We start from the raw sequence: 23,114 nt of genomic DNA on the forward strand, positions 1-23,114 counted from the left end.
CTACTTATTAGTATAGACTGCCCTTGAGCTTGGAGGTGGTGATCCTTGAATATCAGTCAGCATTCTTGGACTTCTCTTTCCCCCAGGGCTTTATCTCATGGGCCTCTTTCAAACAAATCCCTGAAGAAGTCAAAGTCTGCTCTTTATTCTCTGTTGAAACCCACAAATACCTTTATATACTCCTATTTGCCATTGAGATTTGCATAGACAATAGACATGACTAACAAGTTGTACCAGTTTAAATGAGACAAGGGTCTTTTGCTGAGGATGAATTAGGAGGAAAAGACCCAAACTTCTCTTTCCAAACAATTATAAATCCAAAATTAAGAGGCTCTGATTGAAGGAAAACAAATTATGGAAAAGGGAAAATAACAGCCCTTTATTAAAAGGTATGTGTGTATTAACAGGAACACGAAAAAAAAACCCAAGTAAAATAACTAAGTAATACTCCTATACCCACCAATAATCCCCTTTAAGAACAAAACCGATAAACCGGCAAAAAGAAAATAGTTCAATTTCTTGCACCCTTTGGTGCTGTTCCAACCACAGTCAGCAGGGGGCGCCGTCGGGTCACTGGAGATGCAAAATTTGTAATGTCCCGTACCATTCACCAGGTGGCGCTGTTGGGTCACTGAAGGTGTAAAAAAACTTGTAGTGTCCTATTGTAGTCACCAGGTGACGCTGTTGGATCACTGAAGGAGTAGAACTTGTAATGTCCAGTGCCCGCTACCACAAGTAGAAGAGAAACAGGAGGTCTCCTAAGTTCATGTCCCTCTGATGAGGAACAGGACATCAAAATATAGATATGCCATTAACATGGAATAACATACACCAGATTTCACAGACTTTCACCTTATTTGTAATCAGCACACATAGCAAAATTAATTCTAAATACTCGACATGGAATGATTAAGTCATTAAATGATATATGTACACATAACCATCATATGAACTCATATTGGTATACCTCAGTATGAAACACACACGTAACAATATATGTACACACAATTATGAAAATTAAAAAAATTTTAAAATTATAAGGTGTTGTAAACAAACAAAATAGTATGTGCCATTTCTTTTTCTGTTTGGAGGTCGTATGTAGAACAAAATAAATTTATGCCAATTTACATTATTTTTCTAAAACTCCATGCCTAGCACTGGATTGACATAAGCAATAACTCACATTTTAAAATAAAAAACAACATACACAAACAAACCCATAAAAAATAACAGACGTATAAATTTTAGACAGGACTGGCTCATTTAAATCTATTGAGAAAAGCCATGGAATGGTTTAGAATGGTCATTATGTAAAAAGGAAAAGGCTTCTAGTAGAGTACCTCAGAATAAATTAGATGCTTAGGTAAATAAATGCATTTGGAAAATATTTTCTAAAATAAATTCATTCATTTCTTCACTGAAATTCATGATGAACACATTGTACTCATTCACTAGCTAAAACAAGAACTAGGTGCAGAAAATTGAAATCAGTGTGCCTCTAGAGTGTAACTCTCCCTTGCTGAAAATCAACTATTTTCTGTATCACTGGCGCAATTACCTATTAAGTATCAAGAGGAGATATCAAAGTATTTCTAAAGATAAAGCCTAAATGGAATCTGAATTTTAGAACAGAATCAAAGAATGTTTGAGGCTGGAAGGGACCTCTGGAATGTCATCTAGTCCAATCCCTTGTTCAAGCAAGCCCACCTAGACCAGGTTGTCCAGGACAATGTCCAGATGGCTTTTGAAGATCTTCAAGGAGGGAGACTCCTTAATCTGGTTGTGCTACTTAATATTCTCAATTTGGGATCATGAGGTGAATACAAAAAGTATTTTCTGTGATAATCTAATATGATGCACTCTTAAGCATGTTTTAATATACCTGAGAAAAGGAAGAAAATAAGTAAAAACATGAGAAGCTATTATAGTCAGTAGTAGAACTATTACTAGAGCTGTCAGAGTGTATTTCTAATGAGAAATGATTCTACACAAATATGGAATTATAGAGCAACTAAACAATGCACTTTGGCAGAAAAGTCACAATAGGCAATAGATAATGAAAGCCCAATGTACCTGAAGGTATTTGTCTGGCCCCATTTCTTGCAGTCATTGCATGATAATAGCAGATTTTTTACATCCCTATTGCCTAATAAAGTTGTCTCATGAGTCTCAAGAACAATGTATGCAGTAGTGTACACTTGGATCTACAAAGAGCTTATATCATATATAAGCTTAAATTCCCTAAATATTTTGACAGATAATGTACAGATAATTCTGGTGAGCTGAGCAACAAGTCCCTGTTGAATTGCACAGTGGATCCATCCTCAGCAAGGACAGGGACTCGGCACCACCCAGAGCTCCTTAGAAATTGGCACCACCCAGAACTCCTGCATTTGCTCCCAGACCAAAGAAGTAAGACAAGGAGGGACCAGTACACATGTAAGACTAACTCTGCTGAGGGGATGCAAACCTGGTCTAGTGTCATGGTTTTGCTCTGGGTCAATTTGCTTTCACACCCCCCACACAATTATTGTAAGTTGAGAGAAGGTTTATGCAGACAAAAGAGACCTGATTTGGGAAAAATAATATTAATATTTATTACTAATAAGCTAAAACTAAAGAACTATATTTACAACAATTCTACTTAAATAAAAGTACTATATATTTACAGAAATACTTCTCCCCACTTTATATCAGTCCAAGGAGGAGAAGTAGTCTCTTTCTCCATTCTCAGAGCTCCAGGTCTCTTCAATAACTCTGCAGCACTCTTGTTGCAGCTGGAACTCTTTCTCTTTCTCTCTTGCTCTGTGTTGACCTCCAGGGCTGGGCCTACCCCCATCCTGGGCTAAGACCAGAGGCTGGGAGTTACCCAGGCCCTGAAGTTTTTCTCTTCCATGGACTTGCAAGGGGACACTTGCCTACCATGGATCTTCACCACAGAATCACAGGGGATAATGGCTTATGAGTTCACCCCTGTTTTCTTGTGAGGTCCCTCCCCACGGGAGAACAGTCCTTGAATAGACCTCTCTGACATGGGTCTAGCATGGATCCCTCACTTGGATCCCAAGCTTACCAGAGCTGTTCTGCTCCGGTGTAAGCCTCTCTCTCAGGATCACAAATCTTCAGCAGCAGTATGGATCCCACACACGGATCCCAACATCCCTACCCAAGTCGTTTTTGCTCCAGCATAGGTTCTCTCAGGGTTACAAATCCTCAGCAGGACTCTGCCTCATTTCAGTCCTTCTCATGAAGTCTCATCTTCTTTGTACATCCACAAGCTCCTCTGTGAGCAGCATGGGGGTCTCCTCACCCCAGCAATCTTCCAAAGGTAGCAGGGATTTATTTTTCAGTCTTTTCCCTGCTGAAGGGAGAGAACGAAAGTGGGGAGAAATAGCCCCCCTTCAAACTTCTCTCCTCTCTCCTCTGGTTGCCAGTTTCAACCTTGGACACTTCGTTTTCTCTCTGCTGGAATTTCTTCTGCAGTGGTTTCTGTCCAAGTAGTCAGTCCTCTAAATTTTTTTTTCTTTCACTCTCCTACATGAGAGAAGGGGGGCTTCAGTGCCACACCTGCCCCCAGCCCAAGCTGGAGGAGGAAAAGGCCCTGGCCCTCCTTAGGGCCTGCCGCCTCTCCTACATGGCTGCTACTCTTAATTTCAACTGTGCAACCAACCTTCTCTTCCATTTTCTGAAATATGTAATTAGCAAAGGCATTACTGAACTTTTGATTGGCTTTTTCTCCAGAAATTCAGCTGGACAAAACCATCCTCAGCCCCAGGGGTTGGCTGGCTGGGCAAAACCACAACATCTAGGGACCACAAAAACCCTACTGGATCTGCCAGTTTGAATCTCTACTCCAGGACACAGTATTCTTTTCTTCAAAAGTTTTACAGAGTTATTTACTCTTCATAACTGCTGGGTTATTTCAGTAACCCTCTACATCCTGATTTCCAGCCATCTTCCTCTCTTGTCCCCTTATGTGGGTACACTGGGCATGAGGGCAGTACTGAACTTGTTTCTTGTTTTGAAGACCAGAAACACTGTTTGGTGGAACAGTTGGGACTTCTGGTGATACGTTGTCTGCCACTAACTCTCCAAATAAAAGTTAGAACAAGGTACCTAAGAGCTGTTTCAGGCCTTGGATCAGATTACTTCAGGCTTCTCACACTTCTCAGCAGCTCTGACAGAATCTTTTCAGAAGTTCTCTGGGTAGTGAATTGTTGTGATTACAGATGGGTTTAATGTAACAAAATTGAGAAAACCTTTTAACATGCAGTTGTTACCTGCCACCAATCTATGTGTTTAATGTTTCTCCACTACATTATATTATCTTCTTCTCCTTAGCTCTGACTGGCATCTGTTGTAAACTTGCTTTTCTTAAATTACATTCCATTAAAGGAACTTCTTACAAGCTGTGTACACCTGAATTATCCCTATGTAATTCTGTATTTGATTGTCTTTCATGAAAGCAAAGGTGAGTTTCATCATATCTGCTTGGGATAGTCATCATTACTGTATTTCACCTCTTCTCTGCATATATTTTGATGGTGTTCCTGCTAGGAAGAGAAAGGATTCTACAGAATTATATTATTGTACTTGGCTGTGCAAAGAGCAATGCAAAAATGCAAGTTTGAAAGAGTTTGAAAGACATCACTTTTCACCAGAAACAGCAGATCCCACCTAAGAATCACAACTACGCCTTAAACAGCTAAATAATTTTTAAAATTTGGTTTTCAGTAATTCTGGTAGAATATATGGTTTGTTTCTCCAAAGTCAACAGAAGTTTTTACCTTTGTCTTAAAAAAAATCCTTATTATGCTCACGAAGGAACTACTATTGAAGGATCCAAGAACATACTGCTTTATCCTGGTGGAAAAACGGTTCCTCTGTGTTAACTTGGTAAGAACAAAGCTGTGTTTTTAGGACTCCCAGTTCTTCTAGACAATAGGACCTGATGTACTGCAGCTTCTAACAGTGGATTGCAATAGACATCAGCCCACCAACGGAGAGATAGAGTAATTGACTGCAATAGCCTCTCCCAAACTTTTCCAGGGTGGACAGGAAACACTACACAGGTTAAAAACATAATACAACAGATGAATGAATATAAATATTTCCCACAGAAATATGTTCAAAATTCAAAGTTTTAATACTAATATCCAAATTAAACTATTTCAAAGTTTGAAACAGTAGAATGTGATGGGACCTAGCCAGAACTTTCAAATGAATTTACTTTTCACTGTAGCAAATTCCAGAAAGATGAAAAGCCTTCTAAATTAAAAAAGACGGGTCTTATTAGCATATAAGTACTTAGAATCATAAAGTCATTTAGGTTGGAAAGACCTTTAAGATCACCAAGTTCAACCATTAACCTAACACTGCCAAGTCCACCACTAAATTCATAAATAGAATGGCACTCAAAGTGACTGGGTAAGACAGAACAGAAGTAAAAGGGTTTATAAACAAGACTTTCTTCTAGTCATTATACCATCACTTTCTGGAATGCATTTGTCCAACTCTAGAGCTGTTGCTTGGGATCATACTGTGCCTGTTCCTTTTGGTTCCCCAGGATGTTTCCTTCTTACCTTCATTTACGTCGGCTGCATGCCAGCTGCCTGCTCCTTGTGCAGCCCCAGAGCAGAGGGTGTCCTACTCAATGTGATGCCTCTCCAGCTCCTCTACTGGCTTCTCTGAAGCCACCCTCTGGAGCTGTGGGTAGGAGCTGGCCCTGCTCCCCTTGCAGGTCCCAGCAACCTTCATGCACTGCAGGCAGCCAGAGTGCTGATGGAGAGAAAACCAACTCAAAGTGTCACCAGGACCCACACAAAGCTGTTAACATATACAAAGCACCAAGACTAAAAATCTGCTTTGCACATCTCCCAGCTGCCTGGTCTGATGCCAGCTGAGATCTGAAATTGCTTGTACTGCATGAAGGGTCATTTAGGATACAGCTTCCAAAATTATTTTTGGCAGAGGGGTGTGGAAGGTGGAGAAGCAGTATTTGAAAGAAGAAATAATCCTTTCCTTGAAGGGGTTAGTTTTGGCTCTGAGGATTTATTACTATAAAGCATACCTCTGTCATACTCTCTCCAAAAAACCCCCACCGCAATTATTCCAGATAATTGTAGGAATAACTAACTAACTAAATAAATACCTAATGAATAGAAAGCTTGGTTGTGTTTTCATTTTTGCTCTGTACTTCCAGGATCTTGGCAGCTGGGTGCGAAATTTTGTGCAGCTCTGCAAGACACTGGCAAGACCCCAGCAAGACCCCAAGGGAAGCACAAGCAGCTGCCCATCTGCAGGAGTAACACAGGCAATATTGGCAGATCTGTAACAAATCAGCTGAGCAAAATTCAATATACATCTCAGGTTAGAAGTATTCTACAACATAACCTGTTCCCCTTGTACCCAGTAGCTACATACATCACCTGCATATTAGATAGAGCCTACAGAGTGAGCTTCCTTTCAGGGCAAAGGATGTGGATTTTTTTCCTTTCAGGTTGCTAGGAGACCTACTGTTTTCCAGCTATACCCTCTCAGATAAAAGGAGATTACTACTTCCACACTTCAAAAACACAAGATTTTTTTTCTTTTCACCAGGGCTCAGATCTGGTCAGGGAGTGGTAAACATTCTCACAATGCCAGGCCCTCTGGGAGACAAACTGACCCTGGTTTTGCACCATTTGGATAGGAACTACCTGCACAGGCATCACCTGAGCTGGACATACTCATACCTGCAAATCTGGGCATCAGGGAAAGTCTTGGGGCAGGAATGGAAAACATCATGGAAATTAGTCACTCCCCAGAAAAAAGTTCTGTGCACGTGTACTTTTTTACACTACAAGTTTGAATTTGTAGCCCTAAAAGCTGCCTTAATCTTCTTTCAAGCTCCTAGGAGAACAAAAGGAAAAGACATGGGCTTAGATTTCCAGTGATTTCAATGGGCAGGGCAGTGAGCCCAGAAGAACTCGATCAGTAAGAAACTTAGTTCCCCCTTTACCCTCTTGGGAGAATAGTCCTTCTGAAATAGAAAAGTACTTTGAAAATGGGCATGTGCTTACTTAACTCGCTAAACCAATAAGATCTGAGCAATAAATTAGCTGGAAGGGAAAGCAGAGATTCTTTATACCATATCTTGTTATTGCAAAATGAAAGAAAATAATTTCTACATCTCAAATTTGATCTGCATATTTCATTTAGTATGTATCTTGAGGATATATTTATATTGAACTGTTCATGTAAGTCTTTTTGCCCTGGATTTTTCAAATATTGTTTACATTTGGGATGATATTTTTTCATTGATTATTTAATAACCAATACTTTATTAAATTCTGCTGAACTTATTACTTAGGTTTTTACTGGACAGTACACAGTAATTTGGCATGTAGCTAAATAAAGTTAATTGTTAATCTGGAGGTCTGTCACTGCTCAAGTATCTTTTCCCTTAGAAGTGAAGATGTGACAGAATGGACATATTCTGATTTAATTGTAGACATTACCTAGAGAACAAGACTAACTGCAGCTGTAGGTAGGAGTAGCTCAAAATTTTTTTCTTTGTTAATGAGATATAAAATATTTGTCTTTGAAGAAAGGCCTATAATATTCATTGAGTTAGGTGTTTTGGAGCTGTAGAATTTTCCAAGTCATTATTTAAAAAAAAAAAAAAAAAAAGATTTTCCTTTCCCAGTGGCAAAATTACCTGACAATGAATCGGAAATATCTTGTTTGGGCTAATTTTTTTTGAGATCCTAAATCTGATGTCCAGTCTTTGTCATTTGTAAGTATTTCCACACCTACTTCATGGAAATTTTTATTCCTCAAAAGAGATTTTTGCAAGAGTGATCCACCTTTGTTCTGCAAATTCACACCTCTGAAAAAGGACAGTTAGTGTGAGCTGGTTAGCTATTTTCCTGTCTCTTCATTACCTGTCTTTTCTTCATATATTCAGTTATGGAAATATGGCTTACAGGTTTTCTTTCTGTACATTTCTTTTGTGAGTAAAGAACAGATTTCTCTCCTTGGGACTACACAGTATGTCTTAGTTCTGTTTGTTACTTCAGTCTGACTTTAACAGTTCATGCTGATAACTGGGCATTTCAAGGAGTCACTCCAAGAGAAATAGACTGGTATTTGAGTAATACCAGTGAAAGCCTTAATAAAAAAAATGAAAGTTGAGCTCTTAAACTTGTATGTAGGTACCAAAGTACTGGTTTTGGTGTGATTTTTAAAGGGCCAAAATGCACTGACTGAAAAAGGTTTGCTTAACACTTTTAAGAAAGAAAGGGACAGAGCAGCTCACACCACTATTATACTGTCATATTTACCATGGCATCTTTCAGAAAAACTAATAACTGCTTTAAAAAAAGCAATTCCTTGTAAAAAATTGAAAGATATGGAAAATCTGAACTTTACCTGAGCATTTCAACTTACTCATCCAAAAGTCTGAAAGACAACCCCCCCTCCAAATTTTAATATTATGATTAGAAAAAAACATAGGATGAAGCGCACTTAATTACACCTTCTGTTCTGGGTGATTAGACTGCACCATATTTTAAATCTTCCAGTGTTAGCTGTCTGAAACATAAGGTCATAGAGGACATTTACCATGGACAGAGAGAAAGAGGAGTATAAAGTCCCTTTCACATTTATTCTTGAATAAGCTTGTTCTCTCTGCTAACTTTTCTGATGCATGGAGAAAACCTGAAAGAGAAGCATATAATCTAAATTATTTTATTGATCTGGGCTGATTATAGCAGCAAGCTTTGTATCACCAAACTTCAGAAATCTGTATCTTTACAGACTTTGAAAAGTTTAGGCCATTCCTCTGACACTGGGCAAACTTTCAAATCTGTTTGGATGCTGTCAGTACCCACACACTTAATAGAGCTTTCATTTGCATTCTTTTTCTCCTCAAAGAATGAGTTAGTTTGAGAGCTGTAAACAAAGTTCATTGCCTTCGTCCCAGATGGACACATGTAAGAAATGTACACTTCAAACTCCCCCAAACCAACATTTCCCTGTTCCTTACCTGCTTCTTTTATTCTACGTGCATCAATCAGGTGAAAATTGCCCTGTGTCAAAGAATTTAAATGTAAATTAACATAAGAACTTTCAATTAGAACTGGTTATTTAAGCCTGAGATATGAGTGTGAACTGTCTTATTCCCTCCTTCCAGACAGTTTCTCAACAAACTGAATTTGGATTACATAGAAATCTTCTTGGAACCATTGTGGGTTTTTTGCTGTTTTTTTTTTTTTTTTTTTAGAGATTGAAGATTTGTTAGAATGCATTCTTTCCATCCTTACGTGATTATGTGTATATTGGCCAATATTCTTAAACATGGAGTCCTTAGGCTGAACATTTTTGAATACCTTTAATTAGTAAATACATACTCTGACCTTCAGACATGCTCAGTATCTCACAAATAACCATAAACCTGCAGCGTCTTTTTTGCCATATGTAACTAAATACCAGTAATTAGCTGTAAGAGAGCAAAATTCAGGACAGACATATTTTCTTTTGAAATTTCCAGCTTGGCAGTAGATGGTTACCTGGTGTGTCATCCTGTTACTGTTAAACAGCTCTTCCAGACCTGACTGTATTGAAATGGGTAAGACAAATTTTGTTGAACAGAGCTGTACAAAACCAATCTGCTATAGAGAAGAATATACAGCCAAAACACAATTATATTGGTTTAGGGAATTGAATGATATGGCTTAGGTTCAGTAATACTATGGAAAACACAGAGCAAGGAAAAGACAGTTACAGTGAATTTCATGATTCATTGAAAGAATATATGGTACAATGGTGACCTTTAAATCTGGTGAAAACCCAACAGCATCATTTAACTTTCTTGTGCTGTTTCCAGACAGCACAAAGAGAAAGCAAAGGTCCTATGTACTCTGGACTTTAACTGGTTTTAAGAACATACACAGTAACATGTATGCTCAGTTTTAAATGGTGGAGGAACTTTAATCCGTGAGGGAAGTAGGGTTTGAGATTCAAGAAGCTTACATCTTCTTATCATTAGCACCATTCCAAGTAGCTCATAACTGAAGAAACTTGATTTTACATACTTGGCAAACAACCAGGTAAAAAAAAGAAATGCATTGAATTTGTTTTCTCTCTCTTTGTATCTTAGCTCAACATCTGTTTTTTCAGTCGTGAGCTCCTAAGAGCACAGACCTCTAACACAGTGTTGAATGATGTTAAAAATTGGACAAATCTAAGCCAGCTGAACCTATTGGAAAGATTCTTATTATTGCAAAAAGCATTGGTCTCATTACTCAATATTCCAAAAGCAATATCTTTTTGGAAGCTCCAAATGTTTTTTATAACCATTAAATATACAAAAGTATCATTTCTCATCCCCATCCCCCATTCAGACCTATACACTAAGTAATAAGCAGAAGTTTGGAAGCTGACTCAGAGTTCTGGTTTCTCTGCAAAACCCCATCGGTTTTGTCCCCATGCCTCTCTCCTTTGTCCCAGCTCCATCCTCTTATACCTCCAGTTTCTCCCACATATCCTCCCTTCTTGTATTTATTTTCATATTCCCAAGAACATTTTCTGTTTTCTTTGAGAGTGACATAATTTCTAAGGGGCAAGGGGCAGCATGAAGAGTGACTGGCTTGAAACTACATGTTTTTGACTGTGAGCCAGGAGGCCAAAGGCAGAGGGTAAGTATTGAACTCACTTAGCAGCCTGACCTTAAATGGGACAACACTGGGGACTATTCTTCACAATCCACAGATCAGTTTCTATAAAAACTCTAGGAATTTATTATCTTCCAGACATCTAGCTTTCTGAGAGAGTTTACTGGACAGTAAATTAAGAAAGTCATCTGTAATCCTCAGGCATAAGTGTCTCCTCACTGTGGGATGCAGTTCACACCCTTTTGCCCCTCCTGAGGTTTGTTATTCTATTCCATGCTTTGCTTCTCCATTACACTGTCCTGCCCTGTACTCTCCTCTGCTGCACTCTCATGTAGAGATGGGGTGCATTCTTGACTTCACTCTGTGATATAACTCTGTTTCTATATCATGAGAGAAAATAGGATGTGGTTTACAACCAAAAGAGTATAAAACACACGCAATTAAAAATAGTGTCTTAGTTGGATGAGGGGCAGGGGGAGCAAAACTGAGTCTGGAGATAGGAAACTTGTACCTGCAGTAGTTTATGGTAGATTTTTGTACCCTATGGAAATTCATCATTCCTGACATACCATAAAATATTTCATTATTGATGAAGATAATCAAGTCAAATGTCACTACAGAAAATTATTACCTTGAACTCATTTCTGCTCATTTATTACCTTGACTCATTTCTGCTCATTTACCTTTGTGTAAGCCAAAGATGCTGCTCATATGCACAGGGTGTTTGAAGGATCAAAAACATTATCATGGAGAATTAATGCCCAATAGAGTAGAAGTCTATTGCAATCCACACCCTACTGAGAATCTAAAATATTCAGCTTTCATTTTCCCATTGAGACTTTGTCAACTGCAACACCTTAGTCTTTTAAGATAAAGAGTGCTTAAACTGACATCTTTAAAGGATGTTTTAAAAATGTGCAAGATTGTTCAGAAAAGCACATTAACACCTGGACAGAGATGGAGATAATTCTGAAAGACTTTTAAAACATAACAAAACATGAAATCGATAAAACAAGAATGGGAGAGGTTCTAATTAAACTTAAACTAAGAGAAATCTGTGTATTCCCTTGTTTGCTCATCTTCTTCTCTAAGTGTTAAAGATGAAAAAAAAATCTCATTAGACTTCACAGGCCTGGAAAGCATGGTGCTGACTCTGGTTTCATTGAACTGGCCTTATCCATGTTCTCAAGTGTTGTTGTCAAGCTAGCAATTTCTAGCTATTTTTAATTAGTTTCTGTTAGTTTTGCTTTTGTTTAGTTTGAGGGTTTTTCTTAAGTTGTATAGAAAAGCTCTAAAATCTATCTTTTAAATTAAAAGTTGTGAGTTTCCTTTAGAGACCAATAGTTCCAGTAGAAGATACTTTTCATGGAACAGCACAATCTCCAAGGCAGCAAGGGACAGCACTGTGGCTCTGCTAAGCCTGGGAGACACATTCTGAGCCCAAAGGCACGTGGAAACCCTGGCTTCATGAGGCCCTGCCTGGTAGAAACAGCATGTTGCAGTCAGATGCATTTGTAGGCAAGGGCATGAATGTGCCTCCACCTCACCATGTGCTCCCCTGGGACAGCCAGGACACAGCCCTGTGGGCCCAGTATCCCTGCACCAGGCATTCCTCAAGAAGAGCCCTTTAGGGCAGGGGCCTGGACCCCAAGTCCCTGGCCAGTGAGCACCTGCAAATGCTTGATAGGCACGGGCACCTCACACACCTGCTCCTGTCCAGGTGTTTGGAGCTGAATGAGTAAGGACACCGTAAATTGGCTTCCCTGAGGTGCGGGACTTCACATTGCCCTGGAGATCACCAATTTCTGCCAGTGCTCCCCAGTGCCCCTGCCAGCCTGCAGCTTCTGACAGTTGCCTCATGCAATGTCAACATTCTTATTGAAGTTCATCAGAGATGCTGTGAAAACATTAACCCACAGCACTGCCATCACACACGTGCTGGCTGGGGAGCACTGGATGACATAACATCCTGTCAAAACAAGGATGGTGGTGAGATCTAATCGATGCAAAACTGAACAAAGCTTGATATACGTGCTCACCACCATGTGCAGGAGGCAGCAAGTGCCACAGGTCTTACTGGAAAACATTAATACAATGAACAGATGGGAAAGAATGCAAGGACTGTGATTAATGGGAGAACAGTTCAGATGCCTCTAAGCCTGGGTTTTGGGGCATGCTGCTGCCATTGAAGCAAGGCACGGACTCAGCATCAAAGTTCTGGATCAGGGAAGCAAAGAAGAGTTGTGTCTCTCCCAGCTACCCCATTCCTCATGTGCCCTCAGGCAAATATAGTCACTTCATCTCTACAATGAGAACAACAATAGACCAGCACAGCACACAGGCACCAGCTTCTGTGATAAGTTCAGAAAAGGACAGCCTTACAGATCAACTCATACAGTGACCCTATTTATCCTGCCGTCAACACTGATATCTCAGGAACTCTATTATTTTATGCAGCACCATAATATTAATACAAATATTGCCAACAACAATTTTTGAAATACAGCATATTTTACATATATGAAAAATATGTCTAGCTGCTTGGTTCTCTTTAAACAGTCATCTAATAAAATGAGTAAGCCCAGTGCTTTTCTTCAAGATGCTCACATTCATCTCAAATATCATTTCCATATGCTTTATCTCTTGTCCATCTCCTGGCTAAATGACATGAGTGTGGGATATTTTCTAGCCAAAGCTTAACAATATAAATAAGTTGATTAACTGCTATGACATTTAACTAGTAAAATATTTACCTTATTTTGGCCTGAAAAGACAAAGGTTGAAAGCCACAAGCCACATGCCTGCAGGGACCTGCTCCTGTCTCAGCCATCTCTCCCTTTCCTGACATGGGAGCTCTGCACAGCCCACAGGGATGTGGCTATGCACTCAAATCTGGCAAGCTGGGACGGTGACCTCCAGATGCTGGAAGGATGCTTCTGGAAGTACGACTATGACATCAGTTTTTAAGCTGAAGAAGAAAATGTTATTCTGCATCTCTTCACTCCTCCTTCTTTTCACAGCTGTCTCAGTCTCTCCTCAGCTATGAACATCTATGCATTTCCCTCCCTTTGACATAAAGCCATATTTTGCATTAATTTCCTGTTAACATCATATCCAACATTGTTTGCTTCTTTGCCCTTGGTATTTGCCTTATTCTTGCACTGACTTTCTTATACTTATCCAATCACTCCCTTCTGTGCAGTTGAATTATTGGATCATCTCATGGTCATCGACACTCATTTTTTACATTATCAGACAAGAACTACTGTGCAGTTTTCCGTACTGGTCTCTTTCCCCCAGGCTCAGGAAATGTTCCCTAAATTCCCAAAATGCCTACAGAAATTTGATAATGGTTAGATTCTTAATGTTATTAATTATATCTACTTGTTTTATCCATACATTTCTCCTTCCTTTTTCTGTTTTATGCCCAAGCTGCACTTTTTCAGGGATAGGCAGTCCCTTTTGGCTCTGTGTTTGAACACCATCTGTCGTGACTAAGTCTTGATAATGATACCCTGAGAGCTCCACAAACAATCTGTAAATTAGATTGTTGTTGAAATAAAATCCATGAAACTTCAGCTTTAGCAAGGATTGAAACCTGATATTTAACTTCAGTGTGTCTCTTGGGACATTCTATTTTATACAGTGCATAGAGAGACAGCAGGGTTTTAAATAAGACTACTACCTGCTGCATGGAGGAACCATTAGATGGCCTTGGAGCTAGTGTAGGAATAACTGTTACCCAGGACCATTAGTACTTCATAGAAACACAGAGCAGCTAAGATTAGTCAGGACCTCTAGAGATTGTCTAGTCTACTCACTATGGTCAGCTACAAGTTGCTTGGTCAGTCCGGTTTTAAATATCTCCAAGGATGGAGACTCTACAACTTCCCTGGGGAACCTTCTCCAGTGTTCAGTCACTCTCACCGTAAGAACTTCTGCCAAACTAGGAATCATACAGATCTAGGTTGAAAAGTGCTCAGGTAGCATCTTGACAGTATGCAGAAGATCAAAGAGAGAACAAGGACAGGCAAATGTACCTCTCAGCTCCTGAGCTCAACTGTTTTTTTAGCTCATAACCCACTCCATTGTGGGAGACTACTTACACTTTCTCCAGAGAGGGTGGAACTCCAAACCTTTTAATGCTCTTCAGCTGGTCCACTATAACTTCCCCAGAAGTCCCATATGTGCATCAATTTCCCCTTCATAAGCTCTAGCAGCACAAGTGATGTGTATGGACTACCTGCTACTTATGAAAAACTTGAAACAGAGCCTTACCATCTGACAAGCAGGGCATTGCTGATGCCAGACACATCAGCTCAATACCCATGGGAGGCTCCAGCAAAAGAATCAGGACAAATTCCAATCTAAGTAAGAAAATCTGTTCACAAAAGAACTGGACATGTAATGCAAGCTTCTCTGGCTATTCAAGAGAGCTGATTTTCTTTAGACTGTTCAGTGGCATTTATCCTCATTGAGAAGTATATTTCTGTGACAAATATCACAAAACATTTGTCAATATTTTGGTATTAAAAAAATCTTGTATCAGGAAAAGGAGAAAAACAGAAACATAGAGATCTTCACTCTCCTTGATACCTACCTACACAAATACATTTTCTAGCTAAAATATTTTTGGGTTTGAGATTTTCTTTTTAGACAAGGATTACTTTTAGAATATTTTATCCCAGCACTGACAAGGACTTAAGAGCTCTGTTTTTATTTGAAAACTTTGTTCATTGTATGTTAAGTTGAAGTCTTAAACTCCAAAAATCTAAACAGTATAAGATACAGCCTAGGACAGGAATTCCTCTGTTTAAAAATCACTTAAAAAACACTAATCATAAATTGTTATGATTTTCACTATTTAGCAGCTCTACCCAGGTATTGCCAATGTATAAAGTTAGGCTTTAATTAAAGATGAAGATGCATTTGACACTACCTAACTGAACACTGCTAATGGTACATTTCAAAGAAAAATGGTCATAGTCCTCAAGTAGTGTTTTATTCTTTCTTTTTGAAAAAAACAAATATAGAAATTCATTGATTACACAGCCGTCCTCTTCTTGTTTTGTGTTCCTGTTGGGATTTCACATCGAATAGAAGCCAAGTAGTACAAAATTGCGTTAGCTGGTGTCAGTGTGATCATTTCACTCAAGCCTCGATATTCTTATCTCATAGAAAAAAAATATAATGAAATGAAGCATCCGTAAACTTTTTCTAGCGGTAGATGAGTTCTCTATGGACATACTTTTATGGTTCAGTTCACACACAGGAGTGTTTATGTGATAAAAGAGAAGGTTCCTTGCTAGCCTGGACAATCATGTTAAGCTGTTTTCCTGAGATCTCTGAAGTTTCATAAAGAAAACAGATTGCAGATTTTCAATTCTAAATCATGTCTATCTTCTGTAGGCTTGCACTTTTGCCACTAACTACTCTGCTGACTCACTACCTGACTCATTCAATGAGTTTCATGCTGTTCAGTATTAATTTAGCTTAGGGAAAAGCATGACATCAAGCATTTGCCATCTTAACACACACTCTCCCTCTTTGGGTTGTAGCTAATGACAAAAACCACAGGTGGGCCAGAACAGGGAAATGTAGCATTTGCTGCCCTGAAAACTTTGATCCTCTCAATGAAGGTCATGGACGTGGCCAGCCCCAAGAGTACTAGATGTGAAATGCAGGGTCTTTGGGTGTTGTACCTTGGTCTCAGTCCAAACTACCACTAGTTACAGAGTGCTACCCTGAAGTGATACTTATGAAAATGGTGCTGAAACACTTCCAGTGACTACACTTCAGACACTTTAAATATTTATTATACAATGATGTTTTGAATATTTATGAATAGAATCCTAACTGGATGTTTTCCTGGATGGAACTTGGTTTTGCATTCTTTTTAATGATAATGTATAAACAAATAAAATCAGGGATTATACCAAAGACAACAGTTCAATCCCTTGCTGTTTATGGGTTTCATATTAAATATTTCTGAAATTTTTACTTCAGAAAACACACCCAGTAAAAAATAGACAAAAGTTCTTTCAACAAAAAGTACTTTTTGAAAAGATTCTTATCATGTAAGGATGGTCATTTAATAATATTTTTTTTTTAAGATTCCAAGTCAAAATGAAATACTGTTACATTATTTACACTACTGCAGCTTTAACCTTCCTTCACCCCAACCTCAGCTATAAAAGGCATCCAAAGACAACAGGAGCAGCATCCTCCCTCTAATTAAATTAGAGCTGGCCGAGGCAGAGCTCAAAGGTTTTTCTCAAAACACAGGCAGGGTTTTGGGCTGATTACTTTTCTGCTCCTGCTTTTTGTCAGTTTCACATCCACCATCTTTTGGGAGTGAGGCACTACATAAATCTTTGGACTTTCTGTCATCTAACCTCATTTGCTGATATGATTTAGGGAGCAAGAGAAAACAGCCCATCCACAATGGAGGTGACTGCTCAGATGGCACAATAGGTGTCATAATATCAGAGATATTCCTACCACATCCTAGGGACACCAAATCCACTGCCCTGTATACAGTATGTCTGAAAAATTGTAACATTTAATTTTAAGTTGCTACCTCTTGGACTGACAAAGAAATCAGGGCTCCAATTTTTCAGTTTACTTGGTTTTGAGGTAAGACATCACACAAGCTGCTGAGAAAAGCATCTACCAATTACCAATTTCTTAGAGAAAACAGCTAATTGCCACAATCCCATTTCTAGATTCAAAGCCAGCTCAGGAATAAGCCAGACAGCAAACTGCTCTTCATCATAGCTGAGGCATATATGGAAGTACAACCTACAGTGATCCTCAGCCTTTGGTGTGATAAACTCTCCATGGCATTTGGGCACTGAAAGGTTGGATGCAAAACAAATTAAGAGGCTTCAGAACTGTAGTTAGGGATTTGAATAGCAACACTGCCCAAATCCCTATTTCGAAGGCCACATCTTTCTGAATGATTCAAATATCCTTTGTGTAATATAGGCTAAAACTGCCTCTCACAATCATAAATCACATTCCTCATTTACTGATTGCTTACCTGAGACCACAAAGATTTTATATGGAAGTTGGAGGAAGGAGATGAAGCCTATGAGATATCAACCACAAGTTACTCATGATCAGGCACTGAAACCTCAGAGTCTGGATCAATCTTCTTAATTGATGGTGGAGCACTGTAGCGATGAAAGCACAGCAAAGTCCACAAAGAATTTAATAGTTTTTGCTTAGTGGAAAAATTCAAAGGTGAGCAATAAAATTTGGTTAGATGCGAATAGAAACACAGCACATTCCACTACAACAATCTCAGTGTATCATTATTGCTTGAATAATGCTAGGTCTGGAGAAGAAGAATCTGTGTATATGTAACTCGATTTGCATAACTGTGAGCCCAGAAAGGTCAAAATAAGATTGTACATACTTTATTCTTCTGTTTCCTCCTCTTAAATTGTTTTTACTGAAAAATCTTGTAATTTAGGTAAATGTGGTTACACATACGAAAGAAGGCAACCTCCCTGCAGATGCTTAAAATTGTGCATGGAGCTACACATACAAGAAGCAGAAACAGAATTGAGGGAGGGTCCATAGCTAGATTAACAGAAACTGAGGAGCTGGCATCAGCCTCCTACAATGCCACAGATGTTGCTTGTACCCTACATCTTAATTGTCCTTGAAAATTGGTAAAATATTGCTTCCTTACATCCTGAGAGTCTTCAGGAAGAAGAACAATATACCCAGACACTACTTTAATGAGGCCATCTAAAGGGTATATAGATAAGAAAAACATCTGCTGCCTCCTATAACAGTCTTTCCTCTTTTCCCTATCTCCTAGGTAGCAAACCAGGTTGAGTTACAGGCAAAGCTATTTAGCTTTATTCTAGCATGTGCAGAACTTTCGTCACATTTTGTCTCATCAAAGATTTTATCACTGTATCATAAGCCACACCTGGTTCCTGTATAAGAAAAGCAAAATTTCTGGCAAAGTGTGTTGTCAAGCTTTGAGAACATTTGGCTCAAAATAAGTACTCCTTTCCCTCCTAGTCTGCACACAGTCTACCTGGTTTCTGCATGGCTCTAAGGAGAGGGAGAGAAAATCGGGTCAACAGTTGTTTTTCCCTCTGCTCCCATTGCCAGAGGCACAGTTCAGTCTCACTTCTAGTTCACTTGCAAGACTTTTACATAAAGCTTTACAGGACTGTACTGGTAGATGCTCTCTCTTCAATTAATACAGTATATTTCCTTATTTACTTAATAACTTTCTTCCACTTTAAAATAAAAGGTTTTGGTACCATAAAAGGCACCATGAAAACAGGTTTGAGAAAAGGTTTATCACTCCGAGTATAGAGGTCAGTAGGAGAATTAGGAGACCTGACACCTTTGCAAATGTTTAGCAAAATTTTCTTGGAAATTTAGATCTTCTTATGCTGGGACTCATGTGAAACAGTTTTTAAGTTCCACTGCTGCCATAAACATTTGTAATGTGGTGGTAATATGGTGCCACTGCACTTAATTTCTCAGCATTTCTTAACTTTTAAGTAGTAGACTTTGCCAGCTTAATACCATTTGTAACACTGCTTTTTGGTAGTGATTGAATATTACTGTGAGTATCAGTATAATGACATGAACTGAAAAAACATCAGAAGCTCTCTGAAGTGAAACTGTAATGTTGCTTAGGAAGGTCATCACCAGGGCTGGAAATTTTCCATTCACCACACAGGGCTCTGCCACTTGAACTGCTCAAGAAGGCAATTAAGTAGCAGCTAGCAATATCATTGTTACTTAGAAAACCAACTCTCTATATATAACTTTTCATGCCCATCTCGGTATTTTTCTCCATGGATATGAAGTTGCATGGTCAGCTTCATATAATAATACATCTAATTAACAAAAAGCTAACAGTATCCTTAAAAGACATGATGAATGGTTTATCTCTAATAGTATGCATTCAAATAGCACAGACATAGTAATCTTGTTATGTAGGGTAAAAAAGGCACATGTCAACTTCACCTAAAAAAGTTGTAAGAGACTTCGATTTCTGTCTTCTCTGACATTTCAGTGGAGATTTCTATACTTTCCAGTCTAAGATCTAGTAGAGTTTGCTTTCCTTTCTATGTTTTTCTGTGGGACAACACAGAACAGACTAGACAGAGGTCTTTTTCTTGTAGCAGACAAATTGAACACTAATTTCTGTTTGCATGAACCTTGTTACTGTCTCCTGATAAAATCTCCTGTAGAGTACAAAATCACTTTTTAAACATGAAAAACATGACATTAGAAAAACTTGTCTTGCTGATATTATTATCTCCTGTATTCTGTGTCATGCTTTGAAGTCTAATGAGATAAACCACTCTGCACTCCTTTGGTAGCAGTGACGAACAAAGCATTTGAAGTGTTTGGATGCTTCTCTTGCTTAGGAATTAACTTCTTTTTTGCTAGGAAGGTGTTAGTTTTAACATTCCATTATGTTAATACTTAAGAATTTTATGGAAAAGCACACGAAAAGGGATAGGAAACATTGCTGCAACTAATGGCAAAAGTAAAGGGAATTAAACTCTAAACATCTTAGTCAGCCCTCAATGTAAATAATTCTAAATCCATATCTCCAGATTTGCTTTTCCAATAATTAATCACATTCAGATTACATCATTATTCACTATGATAAATCAGATTGGAAATTCTGGAAATATACCTTGATTTACATGAGCACTATCTATAATTCTTATAAAAGTACAGGGTATATTATGCCACACAAGAACCACAGGAATTTTGAGGGGAAGAGAAAGTGAGTTGGGTGCTGAAACAGGCTCCCCAGGGAAGTGGTCTCAGCACCAAGCCTGAGAGAGTTCAAGAAACATTTGGCCGATATTCTCAGGCACATGATGTGACTCTTGCGGATGGTCAAGTGCAGGGCCAGGAGTTGGACTTTGATGATCCTTGTGGGTCTCTTCCAACTTGACATATTCTGTAATTCTGTGAAACTGCCAGACATGTTTGGGCAAAGCAGATGTCTTGCTGGGTCTGCTATTCATGCTATTATTAAATGGGTTATATGTAGTTCTTTAAAGAAACTGGGGATATGGGTGTCAATTAACGAAGTATAACTTACTAATATTATATATCAGAGAAGAATATTTTTGTAACCTCAAAAGAAGTCTGAGAAATTTAACATGAGCAGACTGAGAAGGGACAATTAGTTAGTGAGCTGTCTGTGCAGCTCTGAAATACTGAAGGCACTTGGCTCCAGCTACAGCCATCTGGAATATTTCCATTTGTACTCAAATCTTAACTAGAAAGAAATGTCAGAGGGAGTATGTAGAGTCATATAAAACTTAGGGAGCCATCTAGAAGACCTAGAAAACGTCTGGAGCCCCAGTTTGTTCAGCCAGGACATGCCAGAAAAATGCAAGTGACAGGTATAGAAAACAGATAAAAAAGGAATAAGTACAAATAAAAATTACATTTCTATCTTATTTGCAACTTTTGTCCAAAACTATCTCTAAAAACCTGATGGTAATTATTGCTAATTATGTCTTCACTTTTTTTTTCCACAGAGCCATTTTGGTGCCACGAACAAGATGAATCTAGATGGAATCAGTAAACATGGGATATGACAACAACAGGGACAGGCAGGGAAAGACGGTGTGTACAGGCCTCAGTTGACCTGTGTGTGGCACTGGACATCTTACCCATCCAGTGGTCGGGAATCCAAGCAGGAGCTCTGAGAAAGGCAGCATTCTTTGAGAAATAAAGGAAAGGTGTGGTCCACAAGCCGCATGCTGTAGCACTGCCAAGGCCCCTTTCAGTGTTGCCCTGCTGAAAAGATATGAAGGTCTAGTTCATAGCTGAAAGACACAGCTGATGCTGGCAAGGTTAGGCTGCACAAAATACTCTAGTTCTCCCTGAGCTGTAGATCTGAAACTGCAGTGGAAATGCTCTGAAAGATGTCTGGATTGTGGGATTTGTGCTGTGAGGTGGCTGTTCATTGTCAGGTTGGGAAAGTAGTTCCAGACTTTGAATCAAAGTAAGAGCAGAAGGTTCATTCTGCTAGCCTCTCTTCTTATTCCTCCCACACATACACTGCTACATGTCACATACAGATGAGTTTTAACAACTCCAGAAGAGCTGACCAGAATCAATCTCTCTTCACTTAGATTGTCTTGAGAACTTAATGTCTGAAGAAAGCAAACAACAAGAAGCAATTACGTATCTACTATGGGAAGCTGATGCAATATTTCCATAAATTGGATCTACCTTTACGGGCTTCTGGAGCCACAACATTACAAGTGATTTCCGAAGTTTTTCAGTGGAACATGGGCACTTTGCCATTTGTGCACAAATGAGTAAAACATACTCCAAAATTCAGCAAATACAAACTCCAGGTGGACTGGCCAGATTTTGCATCTTTTCTAGCCATGGAGAGCAGCCCAGACCCTTTCCAAAGGAAGCACAAAGCCCAGAAAGTACCACTCTGTGCAACACTTTGTCCATACTAAAGGATGCCAAGCACATCGGTTACATGTGCATATGTACAGTCACCATCCAACACTTTGGGAAAATGTGGTTGTTCAAGGATCAAGTGATGAAAACTCCCTTTGTTGCAGCAAAATTTCTTGTCTAAACTAGCACAGCAAAGCTGCTGTGCTCCAAAAGGCCTAAATAAGGTGTGGACTTCCCTCCATGCAACGAATTTCAAGCTTGTTAAATGTGCCATCCTGCCATAGGAAGCTGAATCCTAAAGTGACCCAGCTTCACCTTTGGCTGACCAGCTACCTCACAGCCAAAGCTGATCAGGGAGTGTAACAGCAGGGGGGAAGAGAAAGTAAGTGTGAATATGTATAAGCACCTCTCTTGCTCAAAATTAGTGTCATCATCCCAATCGTTGAGAGCACAGTTTTATTATTCAGACAGAAAGCTCACAGAGGCAAAACCAAAGCCATTTCCTGGGCCAAAATGACCTAGTGCTATTGCCCAACCTAAGTCAGCCTAGCTACCTTGACAGAGAAGAGATTTGATTTCTTAAACCAACTTACCCATACATTAATTTCACTGCCAGTTGGGTTCACATTCCAGCTTACTGCCATAAGTCATTGCTCTTGAACAAGTATGCAAGGCAAAGACAGAAACAGGCCTTATTCACTTCAAGTCTCAGCACCACAGGCTTTGAGAGCCTGCTATGTCAGCCAGTGTTGAGCTTGGGTCTCACTCAGAAAACAATTGACCTTTTGTCCTCCCTCAGGGTATGTACATAGCAGGGTGGGTGTGCTTAGCAGTACTTCGAAGGACTGGGATGATCTCTGGATGTAGTATGATATAAAGAAACATTAAGAACAATGATAGAAACTATGTGCTCAAAGTAGGATAACTTGCCACACCCCAGTAGAAAAATACAGAAGTGTGTGTTCAGCATATCTGTGGGAATGCAATGGAGCCAACTGGGATTTTATGCCACATCTAGCAAGC

Source organism: Myiozetetes cayanensis, unplaced genomic scaffold (assembly GCF_022539395.1).
Source record: "Myiozetetes cayanensis isolate MyiCay16 unplaced genomic scaffold, myiCay2020 scf2-11, whole genome shotgun sequence".
In the NCBI taxonomy this organism is placed as follows: Eukaryota; Metazoa; Chordata; class Aves; order Passeriformes; family Tyrannidae; genus Myiozetetes; species Myiozetetes cayanensis.